This window comes from Narcine bancroftii, chromosome 7 (assembly GCF_036971445.1).
Source record: "Narcine bancroftii isolate sNarBan1 chromosome 7, sNarBan1.hap1, whole genome shotgun sequence".
Taxonomy (NCBI): Eukaryota; Metazoa; Chordata; class Chondrichthyes; order Torpediniformes; family Narcinidae; genus Narcine; species Narcine bancroftii.
The window spans coordinates 98,723,629-98,746,162 of record NC_091475.1 but is presented as its reverse complement, the minus strand read 5'-3'; the positions used below and the strand labels follow the sequence as shown (position 1 = coordinate 98,746,162).

At 39.8% G+C, this 22,534-nt stretch overlaps 1 protein-coding gene across 3 annotated transcripts in view; it reads right to left on the bottom strand.

Moving 5' to 3' along the window:
• The window catches only part of LOC138739133 (NALCN channel auxiliary factor 1), a 735,665-nt gene that overhangs the window by 215,157 nt on the left and 497,974 nt on the right, over positions 1-22,534 (bottom strand). The window contains exon 4 of one of the 3 annotated variants that reach the window (XR_011342029.1): positions 19,883-20,039. The exons of the other annotated variants lie outside the window; for them this stretch is intronic. The gene's annotated coding sequence lies outside the window, so the exon portion shown is untranslated. The remainder of the gene's footprint in view (positions 1-19,882; positions 20,040-22,534) is intronic. 3 annotated transcript variants of the gene reach the window in all.

Genomic DNA, 22,534 nt, shown 5'->3' with positions numbered 1-22,534 from the left:
AATATAGGATGAAGTTAGAAAATCTGGTTGGATGGTGCCAGTTTAACAATCCCTGTGTCAATATTACCAAGGGGTGCATTGTTGAATTTTGGAAGAGGAGGCCTTGGGACCATGCCCCTCTCTGAATTGACAGGCCAGAGCGGAGAGGGTTAGTACCTTCAAATTCCCAGGAGTTCACGTATTAGAGGACTTAGTCTGCAGCTAGCACATCAAGGCAACCATGAAGAAGGCACACCAGCACCCTGATGAATGGTTTGACCTGCTGAGTTTTTCCAGCATTGTATTTTTACACCAATGACTATGCTTTCTTTCCAAGAAGTCTGAGATTTGGCATGTTGTTGAATACTCTATCAAACTTCTATCAGTGCACTGGGGAAAGTATTGCATCAAAACCTGGTTTGATACTTTGAATCACCAAGAACATAGAAAGCTGGTTGAAGTAGTAAACATAGCAGGTCCACCACTGACAATAACATCCCATCAAATAAAGACATTTATATGAGGTGCTGCCTCAAGAAAGAATCCAACATCATAAAGATCCCTCATCACCCAGGTTACAACCTCTGCTCCCTGCTACCTACCAGAAAAAGACACAGAAACCCAAGGTCTAGCACCTCCAGATTCAAGAGTTTTCTTTTCCCCAAAACGCTATCCTTATTATCCTAACAATAAACTGCTCCAGGACATCAAAAGGACCTGTCTGCACTTTTTTCTTGTACTAACTGTAACTGTGAATATCAATATAGCTTGTATATTTATTATTTCTTTTGGCACAATTAAAATTTTATGTAATAATATTGTAGTTGGTGTTTTTTTTTTTAAAAACGCAAAGTGTCTGTTTGGCTACAGCAAGTAAGAATTCTGGTGCATATGTACATTATTCTTATGTACAAAATCATTATCATAAAGGAAAAAAAACTAGACCAGAGGCTGCAACCACCAGTGAAGGCAAAAATATTCAATATTAGGATGCACAATACTTTATTGTCCTTTTTTCTTCCCACTTTCTCTTCATCCTCTTCTCCCTCCAAACTCTTCCCCCCCCCCCCCCCCCCCCCAAGTTTTGGATGGTACAAGTATGCTGTCCTCACATTCTCTTGTGATGACGACAACCCGACTCTGGTCCTTTTTTAAAAAAAAATTCAATAGTCAAGTTTCCCTCATTGAAGGAAAGTTGCGAGAGAGAGAGAGACTGTTGAGGTGGAACCTTTTTGTGATGAAAGGTTCGACACTGAAATCAAGTCAAGTGAGGGAAGATCTGGGAATTTCCAACTCCTTGGAGGGCAAAGTGGCACTACAGCTCAGCTGTCAAAATTTGGGGAGAAGACTTTGATGCGCTTAGTAACCAATACATGTTCGATATAACTAAAAGCTCAACAGAAATCTCACATTTAATATCAAGCTTTGTTGAGGAGCCTAGTATCAATTGTCAGAGTGTTCTGGGTAAATCATCATCCTCGTGTTTTCACCATGGAATTGGTGTCCACCAACATTACTCACCCCTTGGAGTCAGCTATGACCCACCTTGATGGGCAGGGTCTCAGCTACCTTTAAAGTATAAGCAACAGAACCTCAGCATCCATATTTTACAAAGGAATCTCACGGTTTTCTAATGTCAAAAGTTAAATTGCTGCTATCATGGTTCTGGAAGCCAATGTGCAAAGTGACTTCCACGCAACAGCCTTTCAATAATATTTTCTTCAGCAGTATTGGTATCAGACTTGAAGCTCAGTCTTCTTCCCTCTTTCAGAATTAGAGAATTCCCACCAGGTAGTGTAATTTTTTTCCAGATCAAAGCCCTGAACTGAAACCAATACTAAGTGCTTCTCCAAGGCCATCTGTTGTTTACTGAATATCTGCAAGCTTTTTCCAGCGATGCTCAGTCACAGTTCATTGCTGTCTTCCTCACTTTTCACATCTTAATCCTTCCTCATCTTCTGTGCCTTTGACTTTTCCTTGCAGTTTATTAGTTTATTTGTCATGTACAATGAGAAAGATTATTCAGTGAACAAACTAATAGGTTAGATCCAACATTCATACAGCATATAAAAATAGGACAGCACAACTTGGACAGTACAGAGTTGCAATGAAATAAAAGATCAATTAGTCCCAAGCGAGGGCAGCATTTTGTAGGATTCATCCCATAGCCCGATGGCTGTGGAAAAGAAGCTACTTGCTGAGAGGGGCTTTCACGCTCTTGAATCTTCTCTCCAATTGGAGTTTGGTGATGGTGATATTATGCCAGCACTGCCATTCTTGAAGTCTAATTCATATTGTAACTTCACACAACTTAATATGATGCAAAGCAGCATGAAGGACAAGTTATAGCTAAGGAACCAATGGCCACCTACAGATCAGTTGCAGTCTGGGGTTTGGTGTGTCTTTCAGTATGTTAGCTGCCTTTCCAAGGCAGTGTGATGTAGATGGAGGGGAAGAGAGTTTGTGTGAAGTTCTGAGCTGCATTCATTACCTTCTGCAGCTTCATCCAATCTTGATTAAAGCTCCTCCTATGCCATGCTGTGATGCCACCTGCAAGTATGCCTGCAATGTACAAGTTGTTGAGGGACAAATCAAATTTCCTTAGAAGTCATGGGAAATATGACACATCTTTGATTTAAAGACCATGGTCCGCTAAGTACCAGGGGCTTCTCCTATGTGATCTCAGCACGAGAATTTTGATTTGGGGCATCTTTTGTTCCATTTGTGTTTTTTGCTGTGCATATTTGTATTGCCTCTGGACCACAGAACCACATCAGGAGAGAACCATCGCTGTTAATCCTAAACCTCCATTTGGTTTGACGTGATGCCTGAAATGAACCTGGTATTCAGGACTGTCAAGGAATGAAGAAATGTAGACCAAGAATTGGCTTGGATGATGTTTTGCACTTCAGAACCACATTAAAAGAGTGGAATTCTTGTTGGTTCAGATACATGGCTTAGTAAATACGAGGCACATCCAAAACAAAACAATTGAAAGCACCATGCCCCAAATGATGCCTGCAATTCAAGCAAATTATTGTGCTGGCAAGATCAATGATATAAAGATATTCCTCTGTGCATCAACAGTACAAGTGTTTTTCTTCATGTACCCACCTATCACCAAACTGCAAAAATGTTGCTTTAACTTCACCAGCTGCTGGAAGAAGCCAGATGCACAAATGTTCATATCCATGGTCACTTTTAAAAACAGCTTCTAAAGTGAAGCATAGATGTCTCACACATTGCAAGAATACACATGTGAAAACTGTACTCTCTCATACCTGGCAACTTGTTGTCTGCCCTCATTCTGATTCTGGCAGTTTGTATCTGCTCTATCACCTCCACATTCTCATTATCTCAAGGGAAAGTCCTCTTCCTCACCCACCCCAACTTCTATGTCATCCATGTCTGAAAGCAAGTGGTTGATACTCTTTAAATAGGCAAAAAAAATTCCAGTACCTCCTAACAAATACACACATATATTAAAAAAATCATAAAATGTGTAAAATTCAATTTTTCTGCAGCTGATCAGTGAGGGGAATAAATATTGGTTCCTTAGGTATATCTGGTCCTTCATGCATCACATTAATATGTGTGGGGTTACAATGTGAATTAGGGTTCAAGAATGGCAGTGCTTTAAGTAGGTTTTCAGTTGGTGGTATGCAAATATTGTACCGTGAGTTATTCCATATTTGTACTTGATTTGGAGAGCAGCGTGATTCCCCTGTAGTTTGAGCAGTCTGATTTCTCGCCTTTGTTTTTGTACAGGGTGATGATGGTGGCATCACGAAGGTCCTGAGGCAGTTTTCCTTGGTCCCAACAAAGCTTGAAAAACTCATGCAGTTTGGCATGCAGAGTTTTGCCGCCAGCCTTCCATACCTCTGGGGGGGATTCCATCCATACCTGCTGCTTTGCCACTTTTCAGTTGTTCGATTGCCTTATATGTCTCATCCTGAGTGAGGACCTCATCCAGCTCTAGCCTTAGGGGCTGTTGAGGTAGCTGGAGCAGGGCGGAATCTTGGACTGAGCGGTTGGCACTAAAAAGAGATTGGAAGTGTTCTGACCATCGGTTGAGGATGGAGATCTTGTCGCTGAGAAGGACTTTGCCGTCTGAGCTGCGCAGCGGGCTTTGGACTTGGGGTGAGGGGCCATATACAGCCTTTAGAGCCTCGTAGAAACCCCTGAAGTCGCCAATGTCCGCGCTGAGCTGGGTTCGTTTGGCGAGGCTAGTCCACCACTCATTTTGGATCTCCCGGAGTTTGCGCTGAAGATGGCTGCATGCGCGACGGAAGGCTTGTTTCTTCTCTGGACAGGACGGCTTTGTAAGGTGAGCCTGGTGGGCAGCTCGCTTCTTTGCCAGCAGCTACAGGGGAATCACGCTTCTCTCCATTGCAGGCAAAATCTTCGCTAGGATTCTACTAAATAGAATAATACCTAGTGTCGCCGAGAATATTCTCCCAGAATCACAGTGCGGCTTTCGCGCAAACAGAGGAACTACTGACATGGTCTTTGCCCTCAGACACTTCCATGAAAAGTGCAGAGAACAAAACAAAGGACTCTACATCACCTTTGATGACCTCACCAAAGCCTTCGACACCGTGAGCAGGAAAGGGCTTTGGCAAATACTAGAGCGCATCGGATGTCCCCCAAAGTTCCTCAACATGATTATCCAACTGCATGAAGACCAACAAGGTCAGGTCAGATACAGCAATGAGCTCTCTGAACCCTTCTCCATTAACAATGGCGTGAAGCAAGGCTGTGTTCTCGCACCAACCCTCTTTTCAATCTTCTTCAGCATGATGCTGAACCAAGCCATGAAAGACCTCAACAATGAAGACACTGTTTACATCCGGTACCGCACGGATGGCAGTCTCTTCAATTTGAGGCGCCTGCAAGCTCACACCAAGACACGAGAAACTTGTCCGTGAACTACTCTTTGCAGACGATGCTGCTTTAGTTGCCCATTCAGAGCCAGCTCTTCAGTGCTTGACGTCCTGCTTTGCGGAAACTGCCAAAATGTTTGGCCTGGAAGTCAGCCTGAAGAAAACTGAGGTCCTCCATCAGCCAGCTCCCCACCATGACTACCAGCCCCCCCACATCTCCATCGGGCACACAAAACTCAAAACGGTCAACCAGTTTACCTATCTCGGCTGTACCATTTCATCAGATGCAAGGATCGACAATGAGATAGACAACAGACTCGCCAAGGCAAATAGCGCCTTTGGAAGACTACACAAAAGAGTCTGGAAAAACAACCAACTGAAAAACCTCTCAAAGATAAGCGTATACAGAGCCGTTGTCATACCCACACTCCTGTTCGGCTCCGAATCATGGGTCCTCTACCGGCATCACCTACGGCTCCTAGAACGCTTCCACCAGCGTTGTCTCCGCTCCATCCTCAACATCCATTGGAGCGCTTTCATCCCTAACGTCGAAGTACTCGAGATGGCAGAGGTCGACAGCATCGAGTCCATGCTGCTGAAGATCCAGCTGCGCTGGGTGGGTCACGTCTCCAGAATGGAGGACCATCGCCTTCCCAAGATCGTGTTTTATGGTGAGCTCTCCACTGGCCACCGTGACAGAGGTGCACCAAAGAAAAGGTACAAGGACTGCCTAAAGAAATCTCTTGGTGCCTGCCACATTGACCACCGCCAGTGGGCTGATATCGCCTCAAACCGTGCATCTTGGCGCCTCACAGTTTGGCGGGCAGCAACCTCCTTTGAAGAAGACCGCAGAGCCCACCTCACTGACAAAAGGCAAAGGAGGAAAAACCCAACACCCAACCCCAACCAACCAATTTTCCCCTGCAACCGTGTCTGCCTGTCCCGCATCGGACTTGTCAGCCACAAACGAGCCTGCAGCTGACGTGGACTTTTACCCCCTCCATAAATCTTTGTCCACGAAGCCAAGCCAAAGAAAAGAACTTGATTTGCTCAGAAGATAATAAATTATTTCCCAAAAAACAATTTTCTATTCTTTTAATCTCTTTTCTCTCCCATTCTCTAAAGGAAAGGTTATCTATTGTTAAAGGGATTAGTTGATTTTTGTGTCAATAATAATTTTGGTAGTTGGTAATTTGTTTTTTTCCTTTCTATGTGAATCTTCTTCCAAATGTTGAGCAGATGGTGCAGTACTGGTGAACTTCTATATTGCACCAGTTTTTCATCCACTTATAGAGGATATGTTCTGGTTTTGGAAGCAGGCCGAGGTTACCAGAAGGAAGCAGCTTTGAATATGTGATTACAGACACAATGATAATTAAAAGATTTATAACAAACATGTACATCAAGCTGAAAGAGAAAGAGAATGATGAAATAAGCTGTAAACCCAAACAAAAATGAAAACAAGATCTAAACATTAAGATAAAAAAATTAAATATGGGAAAAGCTATGCTCCGGAACTATGAGAAATACAATAAACACGAGGTTACACATGATACAATATAATGGGTTACACAGGCTATATATCATGCCCCAAAAGTTAAATAAATGGGACCCAACAGTATCAGATAGATGTTTTCGCTGTAAGAACGAAACAGGAACAACAGTACATGCAATTTGGGCATGTGAGAAAGTGGAAATGTTTTGGGAAGATCTAAATCAGGTATTAAATAAAATCACAAAAAGCAACATACCAAAAAATCCAGAGATCTTTCTTCCAAGTAATACAAGAAGTAAAGAATTAGGCCTCAAACTGGATGAAGCATAAAAAATATTTATTATGATAGCCTTAGCTGTAGCAAAAAAATGTATAATGCCAACCTGGAAATCAGAAGAGAGCCTGAGAGTACAGCAATGGTACATGGAAATGAATAAATGTATTCCATTGGAAAAAAATAACATAATAAAAAAAATAAAGTCACATTATTCAAACAAATTTGGGAACCCTACATGGAAAACAGAGGCCCTACTGCGGACCTCCACCCCCTAAAATGATAGAATGAGAAGACGACAAAATGAACTGACCCAGTGTGTAAAAGTTGATGACACAATTTTCTTGTTTATTTACATTGTGTGATGACATTGTTTAATGGGTTTATTGTATTGTATATGTTGAACGTTTAGTGGGTTAGGAGGGGGGTGGGAAGGAGGGAGGGGAGAAAATAACACTGTATATATTCAAGAGGGAAATGTTTGTGTGTATTTTGGTTAATATGGTTCATAGAGTGAAAAATCAAAAAAAAATCAAAAGAGAATGGCAGTGCTGGTATAATATCACCATTACAAATGATCTGGTGTCAAAACTTTGTCAGTACTGTAAGGTGCTGGTAGTTGTCAGTGTACATATCCAAACATTTTGACCAATGTGTCATCATCTTCCCCCTGATATGTGTGTGCATTGCCTATCCCCTATTATTGAACATTCAGTTGCCCTGTGGGTCCAAGAACAAGTACTACAGGATCCAATTTAACTCTCTCCCAATGTTTTTGCATCAGACATCCCCTCTCCACCCTCAACAGCCTCCCCTCACCCCTTTTACCTGGATTTTTGGTGTAATTTTAAGTAGCTGTAAACAATACCAATTAATAAATTAACTTTATGGCTCTGGTCAATCTCATCAATTTTAATCAGGGGGAGGAAACAACTAATGTACATAATTTGGAGTGATAGCAGACAGCTGCAGGAAACAAAGTTGTGATAGGAGATTTTAATTTTCCACATATTGATTGGGACTCCCATACTGTAAAAGGGCTGAATGGCTTGGAGTTTGTCAAATGTGTTCAGATGCTTTTCAAATGTGTTCAGATGCTTTTCAGGAGATAGCAACTAGAGAGAGTGCAATACTTGATCTATTAGGGAACGAGACAGGACAGGTGATAGAAGCATGTCCAGGGGAACATTTTGGGTCCAGTGATCATAATGCCAATAGTTTCAAGTTAATTATGGAGAAGGAAAGGTCAGGACCTCTGGTTGAGATTCTAAATTTGAGAAAAGGCTAAATTTGAAGGAATGAGAAAGGATCTAGAATACATGGTTTGAGATGTTGTTTTGGGGCAAGGATGTGCAAAGTAAGTTGAGGACCTTCAAAGGTGAAATTTTGAGTGTAGAGAGTTTATATGTTCCTATCAGGATTAAAGGGGAACTTGGCTTTTGAGGGATATTAGGGATCTGGCTCAGAAGAGGAGAGGTGTATAGCAGGTTTTGGCAACATGGAGCAAATGAGGTATTTAAGGAGTATAAAAATGTAAGAAAACCTCAAGAAAGAAATTAGGAAGGTTAAAAGACACGAGGTTGCTTTGTTAGACAATATGAATGAAAATTCTGTTTTCTCCAGGTCTATTAAGAGTAAATGGGACAAAATTGGTCCTGTTTAAGATCAGAGTAGTTAGCTTTGTGTGGAGTCAAAGAAATGGGTGGGAAGATCTTAAATTTCTTTTTTTCATCAGTATTCACTCAGGAAATGGGCACAGAGTTATGGGAAGCAAGGAAAACAAGTAGTGAGGTCATGGAACCTCTACAGATTAAACAGGAAGAAGTGCTTGCTGTCTTAAAGCAAATAAGGGTGGATAAATCCCTAGGGACTGAAAAGCTATTCCCTTGAACCTTGAGGGAGTCTAGCATAGGAATTGCAGGGCAATGTCAGAAATATTTAAAATATCTTTAGTCATGGGTGTGTGCCAAAGGATTGGAGGGTAATTCATGCTGTTCTGTTATTTTAAAAAGGCTCCAAAAGTAACTCTGGAAATTATAGGCCAGTGAGCCTGATGTCAGTAGTAGGTAAATTAATGGAAAGTATTCTTAAAGATCAGACATACAATTATTTCAATAGCCATAAAGTGATTAGAAATAGTCAACATGACTGTGCATGGGAGATCATGTTTAACTATCTTTTAGAGTTTTTCAGGAGGTTACCAGGAAAGTTGACGAAGGAAAGACTGTGGATGTTGTCCACGTGGCTTTGTGTGGAGTCAAAGAGATGGGTTCCCATATGGGAGGTTAGTCAAGAAGGTTCAGGCACTAGGTGTTCATGGTGAAGAGTGAAATGGATTCAACAAAGGCTGGACAGGAGAAGCTAGAGTAGTCTGATTGCTTCTCAGACCAGAGGCCTGTGACTAGTGGTGTGCCTCTGGGATTGATGCTGGGACCATTGTTTTTTGTTATCTCTATCAATGATCTGGATGATAATGTGGTAAATTGGATCAGCAAGTTTGCAGATGACATTAAGATTGGAGGTGTTGTGGACAGTGAAGAAGGTTTTCAAAGCTTGCAGAGAGATCTGGACCAGCTGGAAAAAATGGGCTGAAACATGGCAGAAGGAATGAAATGCAGACAAATATGAGGTGTTGCATTTTGGATGGACAAACTAAGAAAGGACACACATGGTAAATGGTAGGGCTCTGAGGAATGCACTAGAACAGAGGGATCTGGGAATACAGATACATAATTCCCTGAAAGTGGCACTTCCTCTTTAATCTGAAGAGGGTTAATAATCATATTGGTTTTCATATATCAAAGTATTGAGTCTAGGAGCTGAGATTTGTGGTAAAGTTGTATAAGACATTGGTGAGGCCAAATTTAGAATATTGTGTGCAGTTTTAGTCACCTTGTTACAGGAAAGATATCAAGAAGATTGAAAGAGTACAGAGAAGATTTACTAGGATGTTGCCTGGACTTCAGGAACAGAGTTGCAGGGAAGGTTAAACAGGTTAGGACTTTATTCCCTGGAGCATAGAAGAATGAGGGGACATTTGATGGAGGTATTTAAAATTATGAGGGGAATAAATATAGGTAGGCTTTTACCCCTGAGGGTAGGTGAGATATAAAACAAAGGACATGGGTTAAGAGTGAAAAGGGAAAAGCTTAGGGAGAACTTCTTCACACTGAGTGGGAGTGTGGAACAAGTTGCCAGCTGAAGTGGGCACAATTTTAAAATTTAAGAATTTGGGCGGGAGAGGTATGGAGGGTTATGGATTGGGTGCATGTCAGTGGGACTAGGCAAAACAAAATGGTTTGGCACAGACAAGAGGGGCTGAGGTGGTCTGCTCCTGTGCTGTAATGTTCTATGGTTTTTACATAAAATAACATTTACAATTCAATGTCAGGAGATGGAAAAATGGGATAACAAGATGAAGATTTACCAGGATGTTGCCTGGATTGATAAAATGTCTTGTGCAGCAAAGTTAGCAGAGCTGGGAATTTTCTCTTTGGAGCAAACAAGAATGAGAGGAGAGTTAATAGAGGTCTACAAGATTTTGAGAGACATAGATAAGCTGGACAGCCAGTGCCTTTTCCCCCCAGGGTGGGAATAGCAAACACCAGGGAACATTTCTACAAAATGAAGGGAGGAATGCTTAGGAAAGATATCAGGGATAGGTTTTGTTACACACAAAGTTGTGGGTGACTGGAAAGCCTTGCTAAGGGTGGTTGGCGGTGGAGGCTGAAATATTTTTGGGTAATTTCAGAGACTCTTAGACAGACACATGGATGAAAGAAAAATAGACCTACGAGGTAGGAAGGGTTTAGTTTATTTTTGGTCGGAATGTTTACCATATATTTCAGTGTACGTTGATCTGCAGATAGGTTGACCTCTTTTTTAAGCCTCATTTTAATGTTTTTTTTGTTATATCTGGTGTTTAGGTGGACCCCCGCTTTTTGGGTTGTTCAGACCTCCAAGGAACAACTCAGAAATGTTTAAAAACACCCCAATCACAAGTAACAAAGCCGTAAATTAAGTTTAAAAAAAACCCTCGGCCTACCAGGCAGCAGCGGTGACACTGAGCTGGAGTGCTCACATTGTGCTCCCAGTCAGTGCAGGAACCTTGCCAACCAGGCATTAGTGGTGATGGCAACCTCATGGTCCAAGGTAGGAACTGTTATGGTGGTGCCCAGAAGAGGAGAGGTGTCAGGGAGCAGCATTTCTGGTGGTGGGGAGTTACTTCCAACATTGACTTGTATGCCAAATTAACGTCAATGAATTTTTTTCCAGTTAATTTAAGGTCTCAAAAATATATCCGGGATACATGTTGACACACGCAACCTTTTTGAGAATTTTTTTTAGGGTTTCACAATTCAACTTGTACACGGAAATATATGGTTGGTCTGCACAACATCGTGTGTTCTATCTTTCAAGATCCCATTTTTGCTTCTTTAATAATTTTGGTTGGAAAACCTCCCCAGTTCTTTAAATAAATAAACCATTGAAATGGAATACTTGGCCTCAAATTAACATTTCATCTGAATATTGACATCTCCAGCACAGCATTGCCCAATTACTGCATTGAAACTTCAGCCTGGTTTATGTCTTCAAGGCTCTGCAGTACGGCACCTCTCAAGTGTTCTCATAAATCAATGTTACGATGTGAAGAGATTTTTTTAATGCTCAATATTATGAAGTATTTGCAAGAAAATTATACTGAGTTCAGAAATTTGCTTTGTTTCTTTTGGTTTCTTGTCATCTGAGCACCTTGATCAGATTCATACATCTTTCTTGAATTTCTTGATTAAAAATATTACTCTAGAAGCCTGAAAATCTGTGTATTACTTTTGAATTAATGTACAGAATGCTGAAGTAATGGGTTGAGGCCAGAACCACAAATTGTGGCATCACACTTATAAAAAAAATTCAACTTCAAAGTACTGGGATATTTTTCCAAGAAAAAGTCAAGTAGCAAATCATTTGCTTTCTGGATGAAATATATTACATTGGTCTATAATGAATTTTAAACATATGCAGAATTAATCAGTTTTAAACTTATTATGGCTACAAATGTATGTCAATTTGACACAGTAAACAATGCCAATAACGCTCATATCAGAAGTAGCAAGTTCCAGAAATGTAATATGGACTGGAAATTCAAGCCTACCGCTTTGTCCCCAATCTTTTTAAAAACTGAGAAAGTTGTTTCAAATTCCATAAAACTAATTGAAGAAAGAGAAAGGTCAAAAGAGACACAAGTATCTGATTGTGTACATGTTTGGAGACAGAACAACAGCACTGATATAATGTCCATTAGCGCAAAGAACCACTTTACACCTTAGAATGATGCCAGATAAGAGGGTGCAGCAAAAATGGCAAAGTCGATGAAAGGTTGAAGCATTGAAAATATAATATTATTGTTCTTTTAAAAACATTTAACATGTGTGGGATCAAGATCTCCAAAGGTCTAGAATTGGAGAGGCCAAATAGAAAGTGGTTTCTGAATGCAGCCATTTTCTTCAGAGTTGATCTCAAACTGGTGATCTACACATGTAAAAAATTAGTTACCCATTTTGCATGCAGCTCCTGAGCACAGACAAGAAATGAATGCTCATCTTAACTGTTGTACTCAATACTTAGGAGCAGATTTTGCATTCAAAGTATTTTGTGGCTTTACATTTTTTTTTTTTAAAGAGTAAAATGTATTAAATTGAGCATGAAGGCAGGAAAGCAAGGAAACCCACCTTTAGGAATTTTGCAGTATACTAACATTCAAAAATAGTGTTTGAGGTTCACTTCTCAGAGGAAGTAAGTCAATAACAATTTTGGTCAGAAATTTATGCCTGTGACACTAATAGTCACCTGACATGCAAGTAATTCAGTCATTTATCAGTGCAATGTTTTTTTTAAAAATACTCCCACCACTCCCCTTCCCAGCTTAGGCAGCTGTTAGAAATGAATTGAAGGACCTCATATCAGTATTTTTATACTACATCACAATGTACTTGATTATGCAGAAATAAGTTGCCTCTAGAAATGAGTGGGTTGGGTGACTGCTTTCTTGGAATGGGAAATGACTGGGAGAATGAAAAGAGAACGCAGGTGAGGTAAAAAGAAAGAAATGAAAAAAACTGCAAAGAGCCAAATCTATTAAGAGTGCTTAGCTTCAGTTATCTTATCTAACTACAATAATGACTCAAGCTTGAAATCATTATACTCACTCAAAGGGTCATTAGTGAAGCTTGCTAATTGCTGAAGTCAGAACTAAAACCATTAAGAGGAGAAAGGCAGCTTTAAACAAAGTTACCAAGTTATGGCTATTAAATTTTATGTGCCTGACTCTTTTCAGATTCCTCCTGAAGATCTAAATCACATTTCAGAGATCTGAGAATGAAAGAAGTCATTGAGGTCTTTGAATAGTAGAGCACAGGACCAGTGTCGACCCTGACATTGAATTAAAGAAATCCTATCTGCCTGCCTATGGTCTATATTTTTGCATGTTCATGTCTTTCTAAATACCTCTTAAACATCACTGTTGTGTCTGCTTCTAGCACCTACTCTGGCAGTACATTCTTGTCATTCTGTGTAAAACACACTTATCTTCCACATCCCTTTAAACTTCCCCCCCCCCCCCACCTAAAGTCATGTCCTTTCATATATGACATTTCCAGCCTGAGAAAAAGACTAACTATATAACCTATCAATGCATCTCTTAACTTTATAAGCTTGTCTCCAATGCTCCAGAGAAAATAATCTGTCCACCCTCTTCACAAAGCTATTTGAAGCACCATCTTGGTGAATCTCCTCTGAAGCCACTCCAAAAGTTGAGTTAACCAAAGTTTTATACACTGTATCATGATTTCCTGACTGTTGCCTCTTTTGATGAAGGCAAGCATGCCATTTACCTTCTTTATATTGTCACGTTCAGGAAGCTCTGGACTTCCACCCCAAAAATCTATCTGCATGTCAATGCTCACAAGGGACTAACCATTTACTGTATGCATTCCCCCCACATTTAATCACCCAAACTACAACTCATCATACTTATTCAGATTAAACTCCATCTTCCATTCACCACCCAACTCTCCAACTGATCTATATCCTTCTGTATCAGGGTCGGCACCAGAGTGAGTGTTGCATTGGGCAACTCTATGGGGGCAACACTCGTCTGCCTCTGTTTAATGTGGCCCTGTGGTAATGACATCACATGCACATGTGCTTTGCATGCATTACAATGCAACTTTCCTTTTGATGTCACAAGCATAAGTATTTTTCCTTTCCTATTTCAGTTTGCATTTCATTTAAATTCATTTAGAGAACAAGCAAGTTGGTAAGTTTTGTGCTGAAGGCTTGGCCTGCAAGTGGGTGTGTCACCGTGTGTGGTTTGGGGCAGGCACAAAACCTCGGTTGGGGGGCAATGGGAATGCCCTTTGTGCCAACATATCCTTAAACAGCCAGTTTTGAATCCAGTTGGCCAGATCACTTCGAATCCCCGGTGATTTCACTTTCCAAACTAACATGCAATGTGGAACTTGGTCAAAGGTGGGTGAGGAAAGTGTGTATTGGCTGTGTGCCTGAGCCTATCTGTTTGTTTGTCTGTGTTTGTGCATGTGTGTATGTGAGTGAGGGTAAGTGGGTGTGCACTAAACACTGAACTTAATAAATTCTAGGAGCCTTCTGAACTTTTAATGTACTATCTGTACTAAGTCTGCACTGGAGAATGACAACTGAACACCACAAGGTATATGTATAATTGCAATAGTGTCACAAGTATCTGACTCAGTTGTGTACTATGCACCATACTTATTTCTGGTGATCAATTTTCATTCTTGCAGCACATTGGAAGCTTGCACTGCATAACTGAATTTTCAGGTACAAAACCATAATGAACTGGAAAAGACAACTGTCATCCAGTAGCTGTCCAACAAATTAGAAATGGTTCACAATGCTCATATTCTGAATCCCTCAATCAATTTGGTCTGCAAACAGTTACCCAGCTCCTTTGTAAAATAAGTCCTTGAAACCTGTTCATAAATCATGACCGTCTTTGCTGAGTTAATTGAATTGGGCTGGAGAGGCAATAGATTTGATACAAATGGAGAGCAGATGTTAGGTCTCCTGGAGAAAAATGGCCATGATTACCAAGTCCCAAGACTTGCAAATCCATGGCGGTACAAGAACTAAAAATGACTCCACTGAGCCTCATTATGATCAGCCTTCCAATGAAATAGCCTCAACATCAGTAGTACATTCCATTTCTGAATCATCGGTGAGCAGCAAAACCCTCAGATTAACTGATATCACCAAAATAGTTGGCATCATATCACAATATGCATTTCAATAGTAAACATCTTAAGGGCCTATTGCTGATGCATATTCTTATACAATTTGACCAGAAGGACAACGTAGGTCAGAAATTTGCTCAAGGAGGAAGTTTATAGGAATTTGTTAAAAAAAAAGGCAGATATCTTAGTGAGGGAATTTCGAAGCTGGGACTTTGGCAAGAGATGACATAGCCCCCAAAGGAGGAGCAACTGAAGCTGTGAATGCTCATGAAGCAATAATTAGGTAAAGATAACAGACAGAGTTGTCCAAGAATGTAGTGACAGGATGGAGCAAGAACAATGAGGCATTTGAAAGCAAATGAGAAATTTAAGATTAGACCTTTGGTTAAGAGAAGACATTATCAATTAAAAAAAAGACAAAGCACAATAGCTGGCCATTTTGACTCATGAGTCTGTGCCATCCAATTTCCACTCAATTAACATACTGGTATGTTTCAAACAGTGGGAGGAAACTAGAATCCCCGTAGAAAACCAATGTAGGCATGGGGAGAACATACAAACTCCTTTCAGACAGCACATAATTCAAACTCTGGTATTGATTGGTGTTGCACTAACCATTACGTCAACCGTGCCACTCACTGAAGTTCAATGAACACAAGGATGATGAGTAAACAAGACTGGTGTTAAGGTAAGGCACAACTAATGGGTTTCTCCATGACCCCAACCTTATAAAATGGGCAAGTATGATGTAATCAGAATATCAAGTTGAGAACTAATAATAACATAGAAAAGGGTTTCAACACAAGGTTGATATGGTTAGCATAAGGTTCATGCATTGCTATTACAGTGCCAGTGGCCTGTATTTGAACCCGACACTATCTGAAAGGTAATTGTACGTTCTCCCCTTGTCTGTGTTGGTTTCCTCAGAGTGCTTTGGTTTCCTCCCAGCCTTCAAAATATATGGGATTGTAGGTTAATTGGGGTATTTGGTTGGCACGGGCTCGTGGGCCATTGGTCCTGTTACTGATAAGCTCATCATCCACCATCATAAATGTTAAGTAGTCATGGAATCAGTCAATAAATAAACATATATTATGAAAAGTCCACACCACATTTCATGGTCAAATATGATACCAAGATTCGGAACAGTCAGGTATTTAATAGAGAGAAGGGCCAGAGTCTAAGACTAGTGATGTGTTTTCAGAAAGAATCAATTTTTTTTTTATTGCCTTTCAGAAATCACACAATAATAGTTCGGTTTTCTTCCAAAACTGGATTTGGGAAACCAGTTTTTGAAAGCGCAGGAGTGATTTCCTGGATAAAAGAGAATTAAATCAATCAATACAGATCCACAAAGGCTTCCAATACCGAACAAGTGTTTGAGGGATGGAGATGTTATGGTCAAAAGGATGGCATTCAGCAAGAACTGTGAACTGGACCATGGTTAGCCACTTGCCTTTGGTACATTCACAGTGGGTGATATTTGGGATTTATGTTATGAAGCTGTCATTGTGCCACTCTTTGCAGACCACTATGGTAATTTTAGGTGTGATCAAATGATCTATATTATTTTCTTCATAGCCTTAATTCAATATCCTACTTATTTTTCAAATGTTTCAATTATCATGTACATTCATGCTGCTTTCCTCCTGGATTGTTGCCACCCCAGTTCAAACTAGTTCCTATCAGCCTTATCCATCATCATTAGTAAGGCAATAAAATGCAGATTTCACTTCAAAAGCTTCATCTTGTCAATGGAAAAGTCTGAAATGTGGACTCTGGTACGATTGTAACATGAGTAAACACCATTGTTCTTGTATGGATTTGAACTTTCATCACTTTTTCCTCATCAAGGTAATGGTTACTCTTTTCATACAATAATAAGATCCAGAACTTTATTGGTCCTCCCAACAAAGTGGAATCAGGAATATTTCAGTTCTTGAGGGAAAAATTAGGGACTTTGCTGCTGCAGCTCATGAAGACATCACCTGCCGCTTCAAAACCTGGTAGTCAAGGATTGATTTAAATTTATACTTCATCCCTAACATCGAAGTACTCGAGATGGCAGAGGCCGACAGCATCGAGTCCACGCTGCTGAAGATCCAACTGCACTGGATAGGTCACGTCTCCAGAATGGAGGACCATCACCTTCCCAAGATCGTGTTATATGGCGAGATCTCCACTGGCCACCGTGACAGAGGTGCACCAAAGAAGAGGTACAAGGACTGCCTAAAGAAATCTCTTGGTGCCTGCCACATTGACCACCGCCAGTGGGCTGATATCGCCTCAAACTGTGCATCTTGGCGCCTCACAGTTCGGCGGGCAGCAACCTCCTTTGAAGAAGACCGCAGAGCCCACCTCACTGACAAAAGACAAAGGAGGAAAAACCCAACACCCAACCCCAACCAACCAACCAATTTTCTCCTGCAACCGTGTCTGCCTGTCCCGCATCGGACTTGTCAGCCACAAATGAGCCTGCAGCTGACGTGGACGTTACCCCTCCATAAATTTTCGTCGAAGCCAAGCCAAAGAAGAAGATGAAAAAAATGAGAACAGCAAGAAATGCTTTTTCTTAAAAGAATGGATTTGACTAAAGAAATTTAATCAACTAATTGAATGCAATTTGAAGATGCATGAAAATATCATGAATTTTTAAAAAGCTAATATATCCTTCATAAAATTATTGAAATTAGTAAATCACTATTTTTATATCTTCAAAGCCCCACTTTACTTGCTACAGCCTATTAATGTTCACATCATCCAGAATGCCTGCCTGCACTTTATAAAAAACAATTTGAGATAAATATTACCATTGGTTAGAAATTTCTTTGCCACCCATTTGACCTTTGCTAATTCACACACTGTTTCTCCCAACTGCATTTCTCTGCATATTGTTAGATTGGCCAACCTATTATTCCTACCTCTTAAATTTAAGGCAACCCAACAGTGAAACTGTTAGTTCCATTTGTTAGCACAATTTATAAACTTCTATTATGTGCCACACTGAACAAGGATAAATCTAGTGTGCAGGAATTGAAGTGCCTTGTTCTCATCTGTTTCAAGGCAGCTTGATTCAAACAGCACAAATACAAAACACTGCAAAGGTAAAAACAAGGCATCTCTGCTCCATTACCACAATAAAACAGGCATTCTCCACAGGGTTGTACACTGCCCTCCCCTAGAGGCCATTTCACATTAAAGTAAAAGTCTTGTTTTGTTTTCACATCACCCAACATAATTTTTTTTACATTAAAAAAAAAGTAGTCGGTAGAAGTACAGAATAAAGCAAAACTTGACTGCTTTAGGTGGAAACTTTGCACAGAGATCTAGGAGGTGCTGTAACTGTATGAAGGTTGAGAATGGCTAATATAAAAGGATGCAAAGAAGAGAGCAATCACTAAACAAATATCACATGACTAATCATAGATATTTTTTGTCATTTGTCTTTGGCATTTGGATGGAACTTATTTTCAGAATATTTCTTGTGTTTTCTGATCATATGCAATGTTTTAGAATTTGAATGGACAATTTTTAATTTACAGTTAGATTGATTTCAAAATTGTATCTGCCAATATTACATGGTTTCAAGTAAAATACATTCATGCAGAGAAAAGCCAGAAAACCAAAGTTAAACAAAAAAGACTAAATTTAAGCAAATTTTGTGGACTTTTATTGAGAGTTTGCCTTTCATTGCAATCGAATTATATTCATCTGGTAGTTGCTTCATTTAGTTTACCTTGTCTGTTTATGCATCCTTATTGAGGTGAATTTTTCCACCATTGTGTCTTTTAAAATATTTTGCAATATCTTTCAAGTTTATGAGACATTTCATTATCCTTAATGTTGCAGCAAGGGAAGAAGCAAACCTGAAATTTGCTCGATTTGGATTTAATCTGGTTAAGCTGTGGTACAAATTAGAAAATCAGAGCACTGAGTTGACCTGAGCAATTAATTAAGAGTAAATAGATTCTGGATTCTTCATCTTTGCAGCATAATAATACATTTAGCAGCATAGATCATAATCAAAGTTTATGATTTGAATTAGTTTAAGCAACCTTACAGGAAACCAGCTAATGTCCAGAAATTGGATTGCATATCCCTGGTTTACTTCAAATCCCATTTATCATAGTGGATGGAATCCTACATTGTATATTAATTAATTCTCTCTCCTCTGCTCTGGCCTATGCTCTCCAGGACCAAGAACATAGATTCTTTTATCTTCACCTTCCATCAGAGGATACATTTTTACCAGCTCCAACAAGATTCTTCCATCAGACACATTTTCCCTTCCCCTCCTCCTTTTGCACATTGAAGAGATTGTTTATTTTTACAGATCCTCTGGTCCACTCCTCCATTTTTTGCCCACCACTCCTCCTTGCATGCACTTTCCCCTGCAACTGCCCTTGCATCTCATCCATTCCCACATGGACCTTTTTGTCTGTCACTCCTGTACCTTTTCAATGAGGCCCAAGTGGAATAACATCTCAACTTACACTTCCACTTCCTGCAGCCTGAAGGTCTCAACATCAAATTCTCCAACTGCAGGCTTCTCCAGGGACCTGAATGGACTTTCCTGGTGAAGCAGTTCTTCCACTCTAATGCATTGGATGTGTTGTTTATAATATAGTTTCTTCTACAATAAATACACATTGGGTGACTGATTTGTGAAGCACCACTTAATCTGCTGGAGTGAATGCAGACTTCTGGTTGCCTGCCACTTTAATTGTCCATCTCTCTCTCTATTACTAGCTCCTCTGCCATTACAATAAGGCCCAACACAATTAATGAATAATTCATCTTCCACTTGAACTTGTTGCTGCCTGCAGGGCCCAATAATGAATTTTCCATATTTAGTATGTTCATGATTTTTGCCTATTGCTAGAACTTCAACTGTATTTTTTTGTATAGTCTGGCCTTCTGGACACATCTTAGAACCTTATCATAAGTAACACATTACCCAAAGGAGCTTTATTGATCTCACCTGCCACATTAAATGATTTGGCCTCATTTTCTTTGTTTCCTCTTCTACTTTTTTTTCCATCCAAAGTCTGACGTACTCTACTTGAAATGTTCCTTTTCTCCAAAATGCTGCCCGATTTGCTGAGTGGTTCCAAGTTTTTTCTAGTTTTGTTTCTCACCTTCAACATGATTGATATTTGATGGCCATAAGAATACTGCCCTCCAAGTCATTAAAGTATAATTTAAAGGGCCACTATGAACAATATAATACTTTAAACCAGTGGATCTCAACCTTTTTCTTTCCACTCACATAACACTTGAAGTACTCCCTAGGCCATCGGTGCTCTGTGATTAGTAAGGGATTGCTTCAGGTGGTATGTGGGTGGGAAGGTTGAGAATTTCTGCTCTGGACCCAATTGTTACCAAAATATTTTGATTGAGAAAAACTGTCCATTGGCCCATTTCCTTTGGAGTTATGAAACTGCACTTAACGAGTCAATTAAGTACAATTAAAACAGAGGTTTTCAAACATTTTTTTTCACCCACATACCACCTTACTAATCACAGAGCACCTAGGGCATAGGGAATATTTAAAGTGGTGTGTGCATTGAAAGAAAAAGATTGAGAACCACAGCTTTAAATCATTTTTGAAACTTCCTGGAAATCACTTCAAAACCTACAAAATAACCAGCTTTCTAACATCTAACTTTTTGGAATAAATATTCTCTTCATTAAATATAATGACTACTCCTGCAGTCTCATCTTCAGCAATATTCTTTGATTGAGAGTTTCAGGTTGAACATTGCAGACAATTAAGGCTATGTCAGGGACCACAGCAAAGATTTAATATGCAAATAGAATTCAGAAATTGAAATGTTACATTTTGTAAAACACCATTGTGGGCCACCTTAATGTTGTTTGTAATAGTCCATAGAAATGGTGATTTTTCAAATGCATGGATCACAGAACAAGGCTGTTAGATTTTCCTGTGGAACATTGTCGTGGGGTTCATGAGTTCACTTTATTGATTCAATACAAGTTCTTGTAGCTGCAGACATTTGACCTGCAGCTGTGATTTTGCTTATCCACTCTTAAAGACGCATTACATAATACAAATGACTTGTACTCAGGGGAGTGTTGTTGCTTGTGAATGAATAAATGAATGAAAAAAATTAAAAAAAATGATTAGGTGGGTTAGGTGAATGGACTAAGGAACTCAGGCTAGTAAAGAACATTGTCTGTAGAATGTATTTTCATTGTGTAAAAGACTTAATGGAGAACCTGGTTTACAACCAGTTACTTTTATCTTTTGAAATCATCTCTGAATCTTTTCTCACCTACTGACATGGATTTAAAAGCAATCCAAAAGTAATGAGAAATGTCATTGCTTTAGATTTATACAATTAGTCTTGAAAATTGAAGCCTACATTTGACATCAGAAAATAATGCAATTTCTGTATGGAAATAAATATTGTCGCCTTCACAAAATATCACCAAATCTGGTCATGATGAGACCTGCCTTCAAAAGACAGTGATCTCAAATGATATGCCCCATACACGAGTTTGAAAAAGCTGTTCATTTTAGACTGAAGTGTTGCTAGGAATAAGTGTTAAGACTATATAACCATAAGATATAGGAGCAGAAGCAGGCTGTTTGGCTCATCAAGTCTATTCCACTATTCCATCATGAGCCGATTCATTCTTCTACTCAGCCCCACTCCCCTGCCTTGATCCGATAATCTTTGATGCCCTGACTATTCTGATAATGATCAGTTTCTGCAAGATCATAGTAGTAATGCAAATTCAATCTGTTCATATTTCCAAACAGATCTCCCTGTTGTTAAGTATTTCCTTCTTTGGACTATTCTTTTACAATATTGCTGAAGGTGAAAGGCCAATGAGACTTGATGCTGCACTATAGAGGGCAGCAGAATAAGTATCCCTTTTGAAAATTGTATTTGAAACAATCATTGTGAGATGTGCTCCAGTGCTTCATTCCTCAATACTATGTCCTCCCATGAGACCTGATAATTGATGTTATCACTTGGTGGGTAACTCATCCCTTCTGGGCCCTGCAATCTCTTGCAAAGAGTCAGCTCTTAACTCAGTTTCAGAGGATTTACATACAATGGTGCAGCATAATATAGGCCCTTCAGCCCACAATGTTGTGTTAACCTATATAAACCTATTCTACATCAATTCTTCCCTCCCTTATAGCCCATAACCCTCCCTTTTCTTACAACCATATACCTACAGGTACCCTATCGAATGCCCTAATTTTACCAGCCCCCATCACCACTCTCACCAATGCATTTCAGGAATCTGCCATTTTCTGTGTTAAAAATCTACCTCTGCCATCTCCCCTCAACTTTCCTCCTCTCACCTTAAACAGATGACCTCTGATATTGGCCATTGACACCCTGGGTAAAAAGGTGCCAGCCTATTTATGCCTCTCACAATTTTAGATGTCTCTCATTGTTTTATACACGTTTATTGTGTTGCCTCCCATCTTCATTGCTCCAAAGCTAAGTGTCCTAGCCTGCTCAGCCCTTCTGCTCATGATCAAGATTGGTATGAAATCCGGAAATGTCTATGAGCAGAAGGACAAAAAAAGTCTTCTCAGTATCAGGAGGAATAAATGTAAAGATAGTGCAGGAACGTAGGGCCGAGGTGC